This window comes from Callorhinus ursinus, unplaced genomic scaffold (assembly GCF_003265705.2).
Source record: "Callorhinus ursinus isolate GAN/ISIS: 27379988/994484 unplaced genomic scaffold, GSC_fseal_2.0 scaffold22, whole genome shotgun sequence".
Classification (NCBI taxonomy): Eukaryota; Metazoa; Chordata; class Mammalia; order Carnivora; family Otariidae; genus Callorhinus; species Callorhinus ursinus.
In genome coordinates, this window is record NW_027397084.1 from 14274461 (window position 1) to 14289037 (window position 14577).

Genomic DNA, 14577 nt, shown 5'->3' on the forward strand with positions numbered 1-14577 from the left:
ATTTGACCATCAAACACCACACACAGCAAAATAATTTCATAAAAATAAAAATTATGATCTGCCTTTTTAAAAGTTTTCTCTTCAATAAAACCTATTACATCTTAAAACCCCTGGAAGTCGAGAAGGATATTCGGTTTGCTAGATTGTAAAAAGAAAGTCAATTCTCTGAATATGTGTATATTGATCTCAAAATATACCACTCATATTGAAGAAAATGTAATTCATTGATTTAAATTGAAAATTTAAATGTTAAAATTTAAAATTATTTGGAAATAATTTGGAATTATTGGAAATTATTCCAAGTAAATTTGGAAATTATTAAGTTGGATTTTTAGTATAAACCAAATTACCTGCTGCATTGTGGAAATAAAACTACTTGCAAAATGGACACAGAGAAAATACAGTGTTAACATTTCTAAAACACCAAAAAAAAGCATCAGATAATAGTAATAGTAAATATATTCCTTATCTAACTATGTAAAATCATCAAGAAAAATAACATTTGATAGCAATTGCTCCTTAAGTATTAGAATACAAGCTCTTAGCTGGGAAGAATGATCTCAGACAATCAACAATGTGGTAGGATATTCAGAAAAATGCACGAAAAATCATTTAGTTATCGAATTTCCTGTGAATTGGGTAAAACATTTTTTTCCTATATAGGAATTATTTTCTTAGGCTATATTACAGGTGTGGAATTTTTAGCTCAAAAGATTAGGGCTTGTAATACCTGCCACCAAACTGCCCTCCAAAGGTGTCTTTTTCTCTATCACCATTCTCAACACCGGTCACGTCAGTTTTTTTTAAAAGTTCATGTTAACTCACTAGGTAGATGTGACATCATCACCCTGCTCAGTTTTAATTTGCATTTATGGGATTAGGAAAACATTTCTAGATGTTTCTTAACCATTTATATTTCTCCTTTTATAAATTGCCTATTCATGTCCTTTGCTCATTAATCAATTTCCAAGTTCTCAGTTCTCTAATTTCTCTGTAAAACTTCTTTATACTTTAAAAATTTTAAGGACATATGTGTGGACATACTGGTCAATATTTTACCAATTTACCATTTGGTCTTTAATTTTCTTTCTGTTGTGTTTTCCTTAATAGGTTTTAAATTTTCATGTAGTTAAATCTTTTAAACTTTTCTTCATTTTATGGTACTTTTTTTGCACTTAGGTATAGTGCCCACTCTGAGATCAGAAATTGCCATGTTTTCCTCCAACTTATGGTTTCACTTTTTTAGGTTTTCGAAAGAGTTTTATAGAGGCATAACTGACATACAATCAACTGCACAAGTTTAAAGTGTGCAATTTAATAAATTTTGACAAACACATAAACCTATGAAGCCATCACCCCATCAAGATAATGAATTTATCACCAGGTGCCTGGGTGACTCAGTCGGTTAAGCACCTCAGCTTAGGTCTTGATCTCAGGACCAAGTGTTGGGCTCCATGCTGGGTGTGGAGCCTACTTACCAAAAAAAAAAAAAAAAAAAAAAGGAACATACCCATCACCCACCTGTGGTATTGTGATTTGTTTGGTCTTCATCCCCATTTGGAACGGAGCTTCTAAAATCCTTGGAATTTCCCAAGTGATAAGAGAGCTATAGATTTCTTTTGTTATGTTAATGAGGTAGCTTTTGGAAAGCCCCCAAGGAGGGGGCTGGTTGCCAGGAGAACCAAGCGCGATTAGAGGGTCGAGGGTGGGAATTTTTCAATCCCACCCCTCTGAGGTTCTGGGAGTGCAAAGGGACTGGAGTCAGTCGCCAATGGCCAATGATTTAATCAATAAGGTCTATGTAATAAGGCCTCCATTAAAACTCAAAATGAGGATGCTTGGAGAGCTTTCAGGATGATGAAAACATGAAGGTGCTGGGGAGCAGTGTGTTTAGAAAGGACATGGGAGCTCTCTGCCGCTTCCGCTTACCTCACCCTTTGCATCTCTTCCATCTGGCTGTTCCTGAGTTACATCCTTTTTTTTAATAAACCAGTGATCTAGTAAGTAATATGTTTCTCTGAGTTCTGTGAGCTGCTTTAGCAAATGAATAAAACCCAAGGAGGGAGTCATGGGAACCTCGGATTTATAGCCAGTCAGTCAGAAGCATGAGTAACAGCCTGGGCTTGTGATTGGCATCTGAAGCGCTGGGGGAAGGCAGTCTTGTAGGACTGATCTCTTACCGAGTGGGATATGACCTTATCTTGGAGTAGATAAAGTCAGAATTCAGTGAAACTGTCAGACACCCAGCTGGTGTCCCTAGAATTTCCTGTTGGTGTGGGGGAATCACATCCCACACACACGCTGGAAATGAGCAATGGAATCATTTACCACCTTAGAGCATCGCTATGGAGATTAAGCGAAACGACATATGGAAAGCACTTTTGTACACGTTAACCTGAAACACAAAACACAATAATTTGAGTTATAATTGTCATTATTACTTCTAGACCCTGGTGTGGTGGCTTAAAGGAGCTGTACAGAGTAAGATAGGCGCAAGTTAGGCATAAATTACGAGGAAGTTGGGTAGTTGCCCATAAAAAATGGCTGCACGGCCAACGAGAAGCTGGTTTAGTGGCATTAGCTGATAATTTAGCAAATTATAGAATCTATTCCTTGGTTTTTTTAAAGATTTTATTTATTTATTTGACAGAGAGAGACAAAGCAGCGAGAGAAGGAACTCAAGCAGGGGGAGTGGGAGAGGGAGAAGCAGGCTTGCAGGGAGGCCAATGCGGGGCTCGATCCCAGGATCCTGGGATCATGACCTGAGCCGAAGGCAGACGTTTAACGACTGAGCTGCCCAGGCGCCCCATGATTTTGGTAAGTCTTAATTTGCTAGTATGCCAAGAGACGACACTAACTAGGCTCCTAAGTAACTGATGTAGAAGTGAGCCAGTGTATGAGTTGTAGTAAAGATTGTAAGTGCCACACGGGTTGGATCAGTAGTCAATGCAGTCAGAACCTCCTCTCCCTGTAGGTTGTCCCTGCACTGAGCCTGAACGTAAAAACAGACAATGGCCAGACCATATGCAAAAACTGAACTTTGACCCACAGCATGCAGTAAGTAATCTACCCAGGAAACCAATCTCCTTATCTGCCATAAACAACCCAGGAAGCCAGCCCTGCTATAAGTCAAAAGGCAGCGAGCCAGATTGCTATCTCTGGTGACAATCCAGAAAGCTGAACAATAACTCTGTAACAATCAGCCCCAAATGATCAGGACTTGATTAAGAACTGACAGCTTCAAACTTAAGACCAACCAGAGAAAGCCAAATAGGTACCCTAACCAATCACCCACAATGCCCCACTTTTTCTACATAGCCTGCCTACAGCTTTCTCCTGCCAACAGCCTCCAATCAGGGCACACCCGAAACCTTTCTTTTTTCCTTTTTGCCCTTGAGTCTGCCAAAACACAAGTGGTGAATAAACAGACTGCTTTTCTCATCTGATTGGTCTTGGTTTATTTCCACAGCTGTATGGGTAAGCCAGGCTGAGCTGCCCACAGGGAGACCTGCCATAGATACCAGTTTAGTTTCTTCTTTGGTAATTGCTCAGGAATGCCGAAAAATGCCTCCATTTTGTGTAAATTTTATTATTTTAACTGGGAGAGTTTGGGGACTGCCTTGCTATTGAGGAGGACAACAGGAATAATAACAACTAACATGTATTGAACACTTGCCCCATCCTTTGATAAGCACTTTGATTACATGATTAACTCATGGAATACCCCCCGAGTTCTCAGAGTGCTTCAGTATCACCTGAGGACTTGCTAGAACTGCAAATTCTCTGTCCCTTCGCCTAGCTACTGACTGGCCCTCCAGGTGATTCTGATGCCGCTAAAGTTTGAGAGCCACTGCAATACCCCACGAATTCATTTTAATTCATATCATTTTAAGAAAAGAACATTGAGGGGCGCCTGGGTGGCTCAGTCATTAAGCCTCTGCCTTCAGCTCAGGTCATGATCCCAGGGTGCTGGGATGGAGCCCCCATCCGGCTCCCTTCTCAGCCTGCTTGTGTTCCCTCTCTCGCTGTGTCTCTCTCTCTGTCAAATACATAAATAAAATATTTAAAATAAAATTTTAAAAAGATAAGAACATTGACCACAGAGCAGCTAAGTAAGTAACTTGCCCAAATTCATACATCTAGAAAGGAGGTAAAGGTTGGGTTCAAACCTGGGCAGTCTGATTCTCTATATTACCTCTCTAGTTATGAGAAAAGATGTGAAAAGTTTCCAGAGGGGTATCTGTGTGATGCAGTTGGTTAAGTGTCCAACTTTTGGCCCAGGGGGTGATCTCAGGGTCCTAGGATCAAGCCCCAAATTGGGCTCTGCACTCGGTGAGGAGTCTGCCTGAGATTCTTTTCCCTCTTCCCCTCCCTCACCTCTCTCTCTCTCTCTCTCTCTCTTTCTCTCAAATAAGTAAATAAAATCTTTAAAAAAAAAAAGTTTCCAATTTTCATTATCTAATTAGTCTATGTGGACACTATTCACTTTGTGAGATGTTAAGTAATTAAAATGACACAAGAATAAACAGATGAGAAGAAAATACTCTGATATTAAAGATTTCCCCCCTCAGAGCCCTGAAGAAGGGCCAGTCTTAGGGATTGAATAAATTTCCAAGACCAACTATTTTTCCCAGTAACCACTTTTTCCTTAAGGCTATGAAACAGAGAATTACCAAAAAACACAAACTGAGATCAGTCTCAAACAAATGAGATCACTTATGTGAAAATACTTTTTAAGGAATTATACAAATTCAAGTTACTGCCATTATTGTTAGCTAGAATCAATAACAGTATCTGTAAGGTGATCCCCCTGGCACCTCTCCCTGCCCTGTGACTTAAATTGTATCTATTCAGTGCCAAAATTTTGGTCAAGGTAGTGGGAGAAAGAGATCTATCAAACCAGCTATTTGGTACTGTCTAGTCCAAAACAATGGGTAGATCATTTTCCATCCAGTTATTTTGGCAAAACCAGTATGGCCTCAGCTGCTTTGTTTTGATTAAGTAAATACTTTCTGTGCCTTTTCCACATTTAAGTCTCCATGGATCCTCCTTTGCCACCCTTGTTTCACGGAACTGTTCCTAGCTAGACCTTAGCTTACTCTTCCAAATTATTGTCTCATTTCTTTCTCTCTTTCAAACATGTTCTACAGACACTTTTCCTGGATGTTTTTCTCCATCTTCCAATATAACAACCATGAGTGGACATGACAATATCTTATAACCTGAGTTTTAAAAATTTCCTGCACAATGATCCTCTTTGTTATTTACAGTGGGTTTCTCAAGGGTTCCACTGTATAACAATAAAAATAACAATAGCAATAACAACTACTACTTTTAATGAAGGCCCGAGATGTTCCAAGATCGTTGAGCCCTAATTTCCACCCTGCAAGGTGGAAAGTAAATAATTTCTGTCAGGAGTCCTGCCCACAAACTGCCCTTGGCTTATGCGCAAGTGTTATACACCACACTGAGAACCTTTACCTTTGTGATTTTAATTCTTGCTTTCAACCACCAATCCGGGGTTCTGGTTAGGGCCTCTGCTCTGGAATCACACATTCCACTCCCTGCCATGTAATCTTGGGTCTGTTGGGCCTCAGTTTTAATGTCTGTGAAATGTAGTGAGGATAAATGCACATGTAACCAGCTTATGGATCTGTCTAAACTCAGTGGAATACAAACATGAAAGGGTTTTCCTTTTCTCCATGAGCTGCCTTCATAATACAGCAAACCCCTTAAGCTTCATTTTGGAGATATTCCATTGATTTGGGGTCATTTGCAGGTATTAAAATTAAAAAGTCCCATCTAAAAAGATATTTGCAAATGACATATCCAATAAAGGGTCAGTGGCCAAAATACATAAAGAACTTAGGCAATTCAAAACAAAAACAAAAATAATAATCCAATTAAAATTAGGCAGAAGACATGAACAGACATTTCTCCAAAGAAGACATACAGGTGGCCAACAGACATACGGAAAGATGCTCAACATCACTAATAATCAGGGAAATGCAAATCAAAACCACAATAAGATGTCACCTCACACTTGTCAGAATGGCTAAAATCAAAAACATAAGAAACAAGTGTTGACCAAGATGTGGAGGAAAAGGAACTCTCATACACTTTTAGGGGGAATGCAAACCGGTGTAATCACTGTGGAAAACAGTATGGAGGTTCCTCAAAAAATTAAAAATAGAACTACCATATGATCCAGTAATTCCACTACTGACTATTTACTCAAAGAATATGAAAACACTAATTTGAAAAGATATATGCACCCCAATGTTTATTGCAGCATTATTTACAATAGCCAAATTATGGAAGCAGCCTAAGTTTCCACCAATAGATGAATGGATAAAGATGTGGTCTATATACAATGTAATATTATTCAGCTATAAAATAAATGAAATCTTGCCATTTGCAACAACATGGTTGGATCCAGAGGGTATAATGCTAAATGAGATAAGTCAGAGAAAGACAAATACCATATGATTTCACTCATATGTGGAATTTAGAAAAACAAAACAAAGAAAGAAAAAAGGGACAAACAAAACCGATCTTAAGTATAGAGAACAAACATGGTTACGGGGGGCGCGGGAGAGATGGGTGAAATAGGTGAAGGGGGTTACAAGTACACAAGTGATGAGCACTGAATAATGTACAGAATTCTCTAATCACTATATTGTATACCTGAAACTAATATAATATACTGGAATTTTTTTTAAGTTCCATCTAGCCCAGACTAATATAAAATTAATCTCAGGGGTGCCTGGGTGGCTCGGTTGGTTAAGCATCCAACTCTTGATTTCGGCTCAGGTCATGATTTCAGGGTCATGAGATTGAGCTCCGTGTTGGGGTCCGCGCTCAGCATGGAGTCTGCTTGAGGTTCTTTCTCTCACTCTGTCCCCCCACCTTCATGCTCTAAATAAATAAATAAATAAATAAATAAATAAATAAAATTAATCTCACATTCGCTTTAATGCTCGTTTCTTCCCCTGACGGGTCATTAACAATCACTCACTTTTTTTTTTTTAATGAATGCAGGTGTTTTTTATTTTATTTTATTTTATTTTATTTTATTTTTAATTTTACTATGTTATGTTAATCACCATACATTACATCATTACATCACTCACTTTTAAAAAGGTCATTTTCCCTTCCCCTTTCCAAATACTATAGAACTGAGTTCCAAACAGTAAATGACTGTGCATATTTAATGCTAAATAAAGTTCTGCTGGACTCTGATTTAGAAGTTCTGCATTTACATTCTGATCCGTGGTTCTAGGGTTTGAAATAAGAAAAGGAGTAACATGGTTTTTGCCATATCTTGGGGAAGGAGAGGATAAGACAAGAGCAGGCAAACTTTTGGAAAAATAAACATTTGATTCCAGACATGCATATACATAGTTTGTGTTAGAAAACTATGCCATAAACATCCTAAATTATTATTACGGCATAATTGAATTCCATCTAGACCACCTAAGCATTCGTCATTTTACTTCAGCTCGTTCTAACATCCATGTTATTTCTTCTTGCAGTAATCCCATTGACCCAGAAGGAAACTCAAGTCATGCACACTGCAGTTGACTCCAGCTCCATGGGAGTGAGCAAAGGAATCCCCTGGGAAGAGGGCAGCTGCTTTGTGCTGACCCCCTGGATATTATACTGTCAAGACAAAATCAACATGTGCACCTTGCTTTACAATGTAGAACGTGCTTTAACATATATTAGAATGTTACCATCCGGCTTATACGTCATTTCTACTTCTATTTTACAGATGGGAAAACACTCCAATGTGTTTTACCCAAAGTGGCTTGGCTAGTACACACTGGAACTAGAAAACAGACGTTTAAAATTAACATTTCTCCTTTTAATGGAAAGAGAAATGGAGACACAAACATTTCAGACTTCAACTTTGCCTTCAAAGTTTTCCTACATTCTATTTTTGTGGCTAGTTATTCACATAAAATACATTTCTCAATATCACAGAGATCCAAGGAAAAATTATTTTTCCTGTGGTCATTGACACAGAGCAACTGAATTCACTATTCACTATTATAGTCAAAATACAAAAAACTTGATTTCTGGAATTAATGTTTCCAATAGAATTACAATTTTCCTATTATTTCCCTATTTCCTTTCATGATGATATACAAATAAAAAGAAGAGAGATGTTTCAGAAGAAAGTACCATAATTTTATGGTACCAATAATTTTATAAAACTAAATTTTTCAGATATTTAAGTAACACTCATCAAATTACAAAACAACCTTTTCTGAACATTAATGATTAACAATGTCTTATCATATGTATATTTACATAATAGACTAAGGTTCCCACAGTTTTGTTTATAATGTACTAGAGATCGATTATTTTTTTAAAGATTTATTTTAGAGAGAGAAAGAGAGAGAGCATGGGGGGGTTGGGTAGAGAGGTGGGGGAGAGAGGGAGAGGGAAAGGGTGAGAGAGAATCTCAAGCTGACTCTCTGCCGAGCATGGAGCCGGACACAGGGCTCGATCTCACGACCCTGAGATCATGATCTGAGCCAAAATCAAAGTCATACACATAACCCACTGAGCCACTCAGGTGCCCTTCGAGATTGATTATGAAACAGATTTCAAACTCATGCATTTATTTATCCAATGTATATTTTTTGAGCATCAGTCATATGTCAGGCACTGTTCTGACTCTGGGGATACAGCTGTGAACAAGTAGAAAAAAATCCTCCCTCAGGAAGCTTACTCCATAGGCAGGTATTTTCTAATGTTGTCCTTTGCTTTTTTAATTTCTAATCCCCTTATTCCGGTCCAAAAATTCTCTCCAGTGGCGCCTGGGTGGCTCAGTTGGTTAAGCGACTGCCTTCAGCTCAGGTCATGATCCTGGAGTCCTGGGATCGAGTCCCACATTGGGCTCCCTGCTCGGCGGGGAGTCTGCTTCTCCCTCTGACCCTCCCCCCGCTCATGCTCTCTCTCTCTCTCACAAATAAATAAATAAAATCTTTAAAAAAAAAAAAAAAAGTCTCTCCAAAGCTGGCCTTCTAAGGACCCTCCAGTGGGCTGCTTTGTTACATAACTCAAGAGTGCACACATACTCAACTGCCAACCAAACCTCCATAGCTGCACAACACAGCAGTCCTGTGAGTGGAGTCAAATGTTGTACAACCCACCGTCCTACAGGAAGCAAGTAGGATGAGTTCTACCTAATCTCTAGTGCCAGAATGTGGTACCTACTTCCAAAAGGGCTCCAACACTCCTCACCTCATGGTATTTGTGCACTTGCATGGTCTGCTTTCACACTGAATCAGGGTAGGTTTGTGTGACCAATAGAATATGGCAGAAGTCACATTGTCTGACTTCCAAGGCTGGGTCACAAAGGCATTGCAACTTCTGCTTCATTTCTTGAATTGTGCACCCTGGGCAGTCAGTGGCCATGCTGTGAGGACATTAAGCAGCCCTGTAGAGAGGCCCACATGGAGAGGAAAGGAGGTCTCCCACCAACACCCAGGACAAACTTGACAGCCATGACCACCTTGAAATAGAGCCTTCAGCCCCAGTTAAGCTTTCAAATGACTGTAGCCCCATCTGACACCTACCTGTAATTTCATGGGGAATCTCAAGTTGGAACCACTCAGCCAAGCTGCTCCTAAATTCTTGACTCTCATTGTCTGTGAGAAATAATAAATGAATTATTGTTGTGTTTAGCCACTGAGTTTCGGGAAGATTTTTACACAGCAATAGACAATTAAGACACAGGGTTAGTATCAGCCAAACTCTTAAAAGTGCCCAGACACTGCCATCTCGTCCAATAAAGCACTTGTAATATCCTCTTTCTAACCTCAGGAAATGCACACTGGGAGTTCATAAGCAGTTGATACGATAAACTGATAAGAGGTTACTGTGTAAAATATTGCAAATATGTCAATAGTATATATTTTCTCTGCCAAAACATTTGTATTTTTAAAGAATTCTTCAAGTTAACAAACATTACGTGTTTTCCAATATAAATCACTGTGCTGGCCCTTCTGTGGGGTACATGAGTGAACAGAGAAGAGACTCTTCCTTTAAGCAGCTTATAAGGTAATAAAGGAGACAAAAGGCAGAATATGAATTGAGGCAGATAGAATTTGAGTTGAGATTAGAAAGAGGAAGAGAATTCAAAAAGAACCCAAGTGTGTGAACTAAGGTCCATGACTGATGAGGATGATGTCTGGGTAGGTGACTCTTGGCAATTCTATCATAACAATAATAATGAGTACTCATTTGTTGGGAGCCTAGCCTATGCCAATCGTCGATATATGATCTAATTTAATCTTCATAGCACAATCCGTGAAGGAACTATTATCTCCTTTTTACAGGTGAAGAAACAAAGGTTCTAAAATGTCAAGCCACTTTCCCAAGATCACCCAGATGGGACATGGTGAAGCTAGGTGCTGACCTCACATCTTTTTGATGTTGAAATCAACAGAAAGTCTCCCCACTACACCAATGAAAACAAGCAACCTTCCTAAGGACTCATCAACGCATGCATGATCCCTGCGTCTTCCAGGGCCACTTATGCCACCAATCTTCCCTCCAAAAAAATGCCATTAGGATGTGTTGACAGCTTAGTTTTGATTTTAAAGAGGCCAGTGTGTCTTTAGACAAATCAATTCCAGAAGGAGAGTTTTGGAAAAATGCTGTGGTAACATAATGCATCCAAAAATTTCCAAGGGAGAGAAATAAGCTGTCAGAGGAAACCCAGGGGCTCTTTGGTGAAAACACATTTTCCTCATTGCTCATGTCTAAACCTTCTGTCTTCTCTCTGCTATTCCAGGAGCCTGACTGAGTCAACCTCTGGCAAATTTAAGCACCACATATATTTTTATATGGCACCATTCACTTTTCAACACTTGGCTTTGCATTCTGACAATTTAGCTCAAGTATTTGGATGAAAAATGAGTAGGACTGTTTTCTTCATTTACCCCCTACCCTTTTTAGTACTTTTAAATTTATAATTTACATACAATAAAATACACAACTCTTACGTGGACAACTCAATGGTCTTTTACATATGTATACATCTATAAGTCTACCACCCAGATCAAGATGGAGAACATACCCATCACCCCCAAAAGTTCCCTCATGCCCTTCTAGTCAATAACCACTATTATGACTATTCTGACTTCTATCACCATCAGTCGTGTTTCCCATTCCTCAAATTCATATTAATGGATTAATATACTCTTTGGGGTCTGCCTCCTTCTGTTCATCATTTTTGCATTTCATTCATATTTGCATGTGTTATTGCTGAGTACTATTCCATTGTACTTTATATGAAATACTATGAGAAATTATTAGATCTACTTGGTCAATACCTGAGCTCATCCTTTATATTTTTTGGGGTCTGCCTCTTTTTGTTCACCTTTTTTCATTTCATTCATATTGTTGCATGTATCAGCAGTTTCTTTGTTATTGCTTTATATGAAATATTACTGAGAAATTATTAGATCTACTTGATCAATAACTGAGCTCATCTACAAAAATTTAGATACAACCACCCAGACATACAAGATACATAGCGTTATTATCTATAACCATTTCATCTTGCCCTGTTGTTCCTACTTTCTCTGGTAGCATAAAAGCAATATACATATGACAATTAAAAATAACCCGATATCTTCTGGCTGAAAGCAATGTATGTTGGTCCAAATTGACTTGGAGTGAATATTAATTCAACTCAAAGTTCCAACCCCCAATGAGGGCTATTTCTGTCTTCCCAGAGTCATGGCTAGATGGGGGGGAAGATGTTCCTACCTTCAAGGAAGCCAGAGGTGGGGTTTCAGACAAGAATGACCTTCAAGGTCTTTGCTGGTCTGTTGCCCACTGACAGTCTAGTCCCTGGGGTGTTAGGATGCCACTCACTGTAGCGCTCAGTGGTCTGCGCCAGTGCCTCCTGCAGGAGGTTCCTACACTCGGCAATCTCCCCATCTCAACCAGTTCTGTCACCACATCTTCATGCCCCTTGGGTCCCCCAAAATTCTCAGCTGCCTTTGCTGCACCCAGCTGGAGGATGATGGGTTCTAGGGGGCTTCCTTCTGATCCACCAACTTAGATCCCTCAGATAGTCCTAAAATATCACCTGAGCTGCCCCATGCTCAGCACGATGATTAACACAAGACCTACCTACATGGCTTGGGATTCTCCTGGGAAGCATTTGAGAAGCTATGACTAAGTCCCACACCCGGCATTTCCCAACCTTTCTGGATTTTCCCTGCTGCCCCTTGCCCACTCCCATGCCAGGATTCAGCCCTCAGGACGGAGCCAAATCATTTGTCTCTCATCTCTTTGTTTGCCTTGCTCTCCTTCTTCTCCCTGTGCTTTGTGATGGGGTCTTGTCATAGTCATTTCATCTGCCTTCAAACGCTATGGTTTACAGACGTGTTCTCAACTAGGGCTGCACATTAGAATCACTAGGAAATGTTGTTTTAAAAAACAGCAGTACCTGAACTTTATCTCAAACCAAATGATTGAATCAGAGTCTCTAGAAATAGAACGTAGACACTAGTATTTTTTTAAGGCTCCCTTAGTGATTCTGATAAGAGACCAGGGCAGAACCCACTGGTTACAATAAACCTCTGATTTGAGTCAGCCAGGCTTAACTTGTGATAGGTAAAGAGAAATTTTTGAGATTTAGAAAATCTCTTTTTGATGTAGGACATTGTATTGCTAAAGACTCAAGAATGTCAGCTCTGAGAACCAAAGCCAACAAATGACTTCTTTGCTCAGTTCTAAGAGAACCCTTGTTTCACCGAAATAACAAAACCCATCGGTTCCATGTGTGGAGAGATGAGGGATGTTATTGATTAAGGGAATTTTTAAAAATCAGTTCAATATTTTCAAAATATCATCCCCATATTCTTTTCATTTCATTCACTTACTATGGCCCACATTACTCCATAAAGGAGTGGTCAGGACCAGCGCTGTAGCACTATATAGAGGACAAATAAACAGTCACTTGCATGTCATGACTGGAGTAACAAGAGAGGACTCTTTTCATTTATTGCACAAATATTTACTGAGTGTTTACTTGGGGTCATGTGCTTTAGGATATAAGAACGGCAGACGGAGAAACCTGTTCTCTTCTCGTAAGAAGCTGTCCTGAAGAGAAGGCAGTGATATTGAACTAGGGACCTCAGGCACATAACCGTGAGGGGCAAGGTGAGGAAGGACACTCTGTGAGAGTTCTAAGATGAGATGTGAGGTCCAGCTCAGGGCACAAACACTTTTCACGTGAACGTGTACAGGAGCCATTGCCTCAGTCATGGGACATTCTTCCAGCCAAAGTAAGATCTGAGGCAGAATGAAGATAAAGGAGGGAGAGGTTGACTCATAGTCTGGGCAGGTGAGCTGCGTGGAGCCCCAGGGCGGTAAGAGAGGCCAGTAGGGAAGGAAAACTTGCTAGGAGACCAGAAATAGTTGAGCACTGAAAATAGCTAAGAATCTGTCAGAAAGGTGAGGGGGGGGTGTGCCTGGGTGGCTCAGTCAGTTAAGGGTCTGCCTTCGGCGCAGAGAGAGCCTGTGATAGTGCCCCACATCGTCTTAGGCTTCCTGCTCAGCAGGGAACCTGCTTCTCCCTCTCCCACTTGTCCCTCCCCCTGTTCGGGCTCTCTATCTCTCTCAAACAAATACATAAAATCTTTAAAAGAGAGAGAGAGGAAAAAGAAAGGTGAGGGAGGCAGAGAAAACTGCTTTGTTCTTTATAATTCAGACCAGGCCAGTTTCCCTCCAGACACTTTGAGATTAGAAAACAGGGAAATTGCTGTCCTTTGGGAAGACAGGAGAGTAGTCTTTTACAACCTTATAGTTTCTCCTGTTGTGGACTTTTCTTTTGTTGTTGTTGTTGCTACTGATGTGGACTTTTCTTACCAGAATTTAAAAATTCTCACATCATCTATGAAACTCAGAAAGACAAAAGGGTTCGGAGTTTTCACTCAATTTGCAGCAGATAGAGCAAGATGGGGATTAAAAAAATCAAGATGAAAGTTTAGACTGCTTAAGTCAGAAGATGAAGATGCTACACATGTCCTTATCACTTAAAGAGGAAAGGAAAATAGACTTCCCCTTTATAGAATGTTCCCTCAGCAGGGAAAATATCCCTAAAGCAGAGAAAAAGGTGGAGAATCGATTCTGATGAAGAGAATTTAAAAAGATATTCTTTTAATCCTTATCTAGGGCACTAAGAAAACGAGCCTTGAAAATAATCCACTACACTGGTAATTACCAGCTAAATGAGACAGATGCTTTTTTGTCAGGCACCTTCATACCAAACACCTCAGAGAGAGCAAAATGAATTGAGGTAAGAAACAAAACTAGAGTTCCTTAAATTTCACACTTTTTGCAGACAGAGTTCGGGACTCCATGAAGACCCCTCCCCTATCCCAAAAAAGTTAACCGCATAGACTGAGGGGTTGAGTCACCATAAATCAAAATAACCTTTAGGAAACACACTCAACATAGAAAGCCATAATTATCTCAAGTTGCATCCTTGCCAGCAAGTGGTTTTTGACCAAAGAAATTGGTGATGCAAAGGCTACCACCAAA

At 39.7% G+C, this 14577-nt stretch overlaps 1 protein-coding gene across 1 annotated transcript in view; it reads right to left on the reverse strand.

Moving 5' to 3' along the window:
• COL21A1 (collagen type XXI alpha 1 chain) overlaps nt 1-14577 on the reverse strand; it is a 380703-nt gene that overhangs the window by 264937 nt on the left and 101189 nt on the right. Inside the window, exon 3 of the mRNA XM_073905127.1 lies at nt 9591-9662. The gene's annotated coding sequence lies outside the window, so the exon portion shown is untranslated. The remainder of the gene's footprint in view (nt 1-9590; nt 9663-14577) is intronic.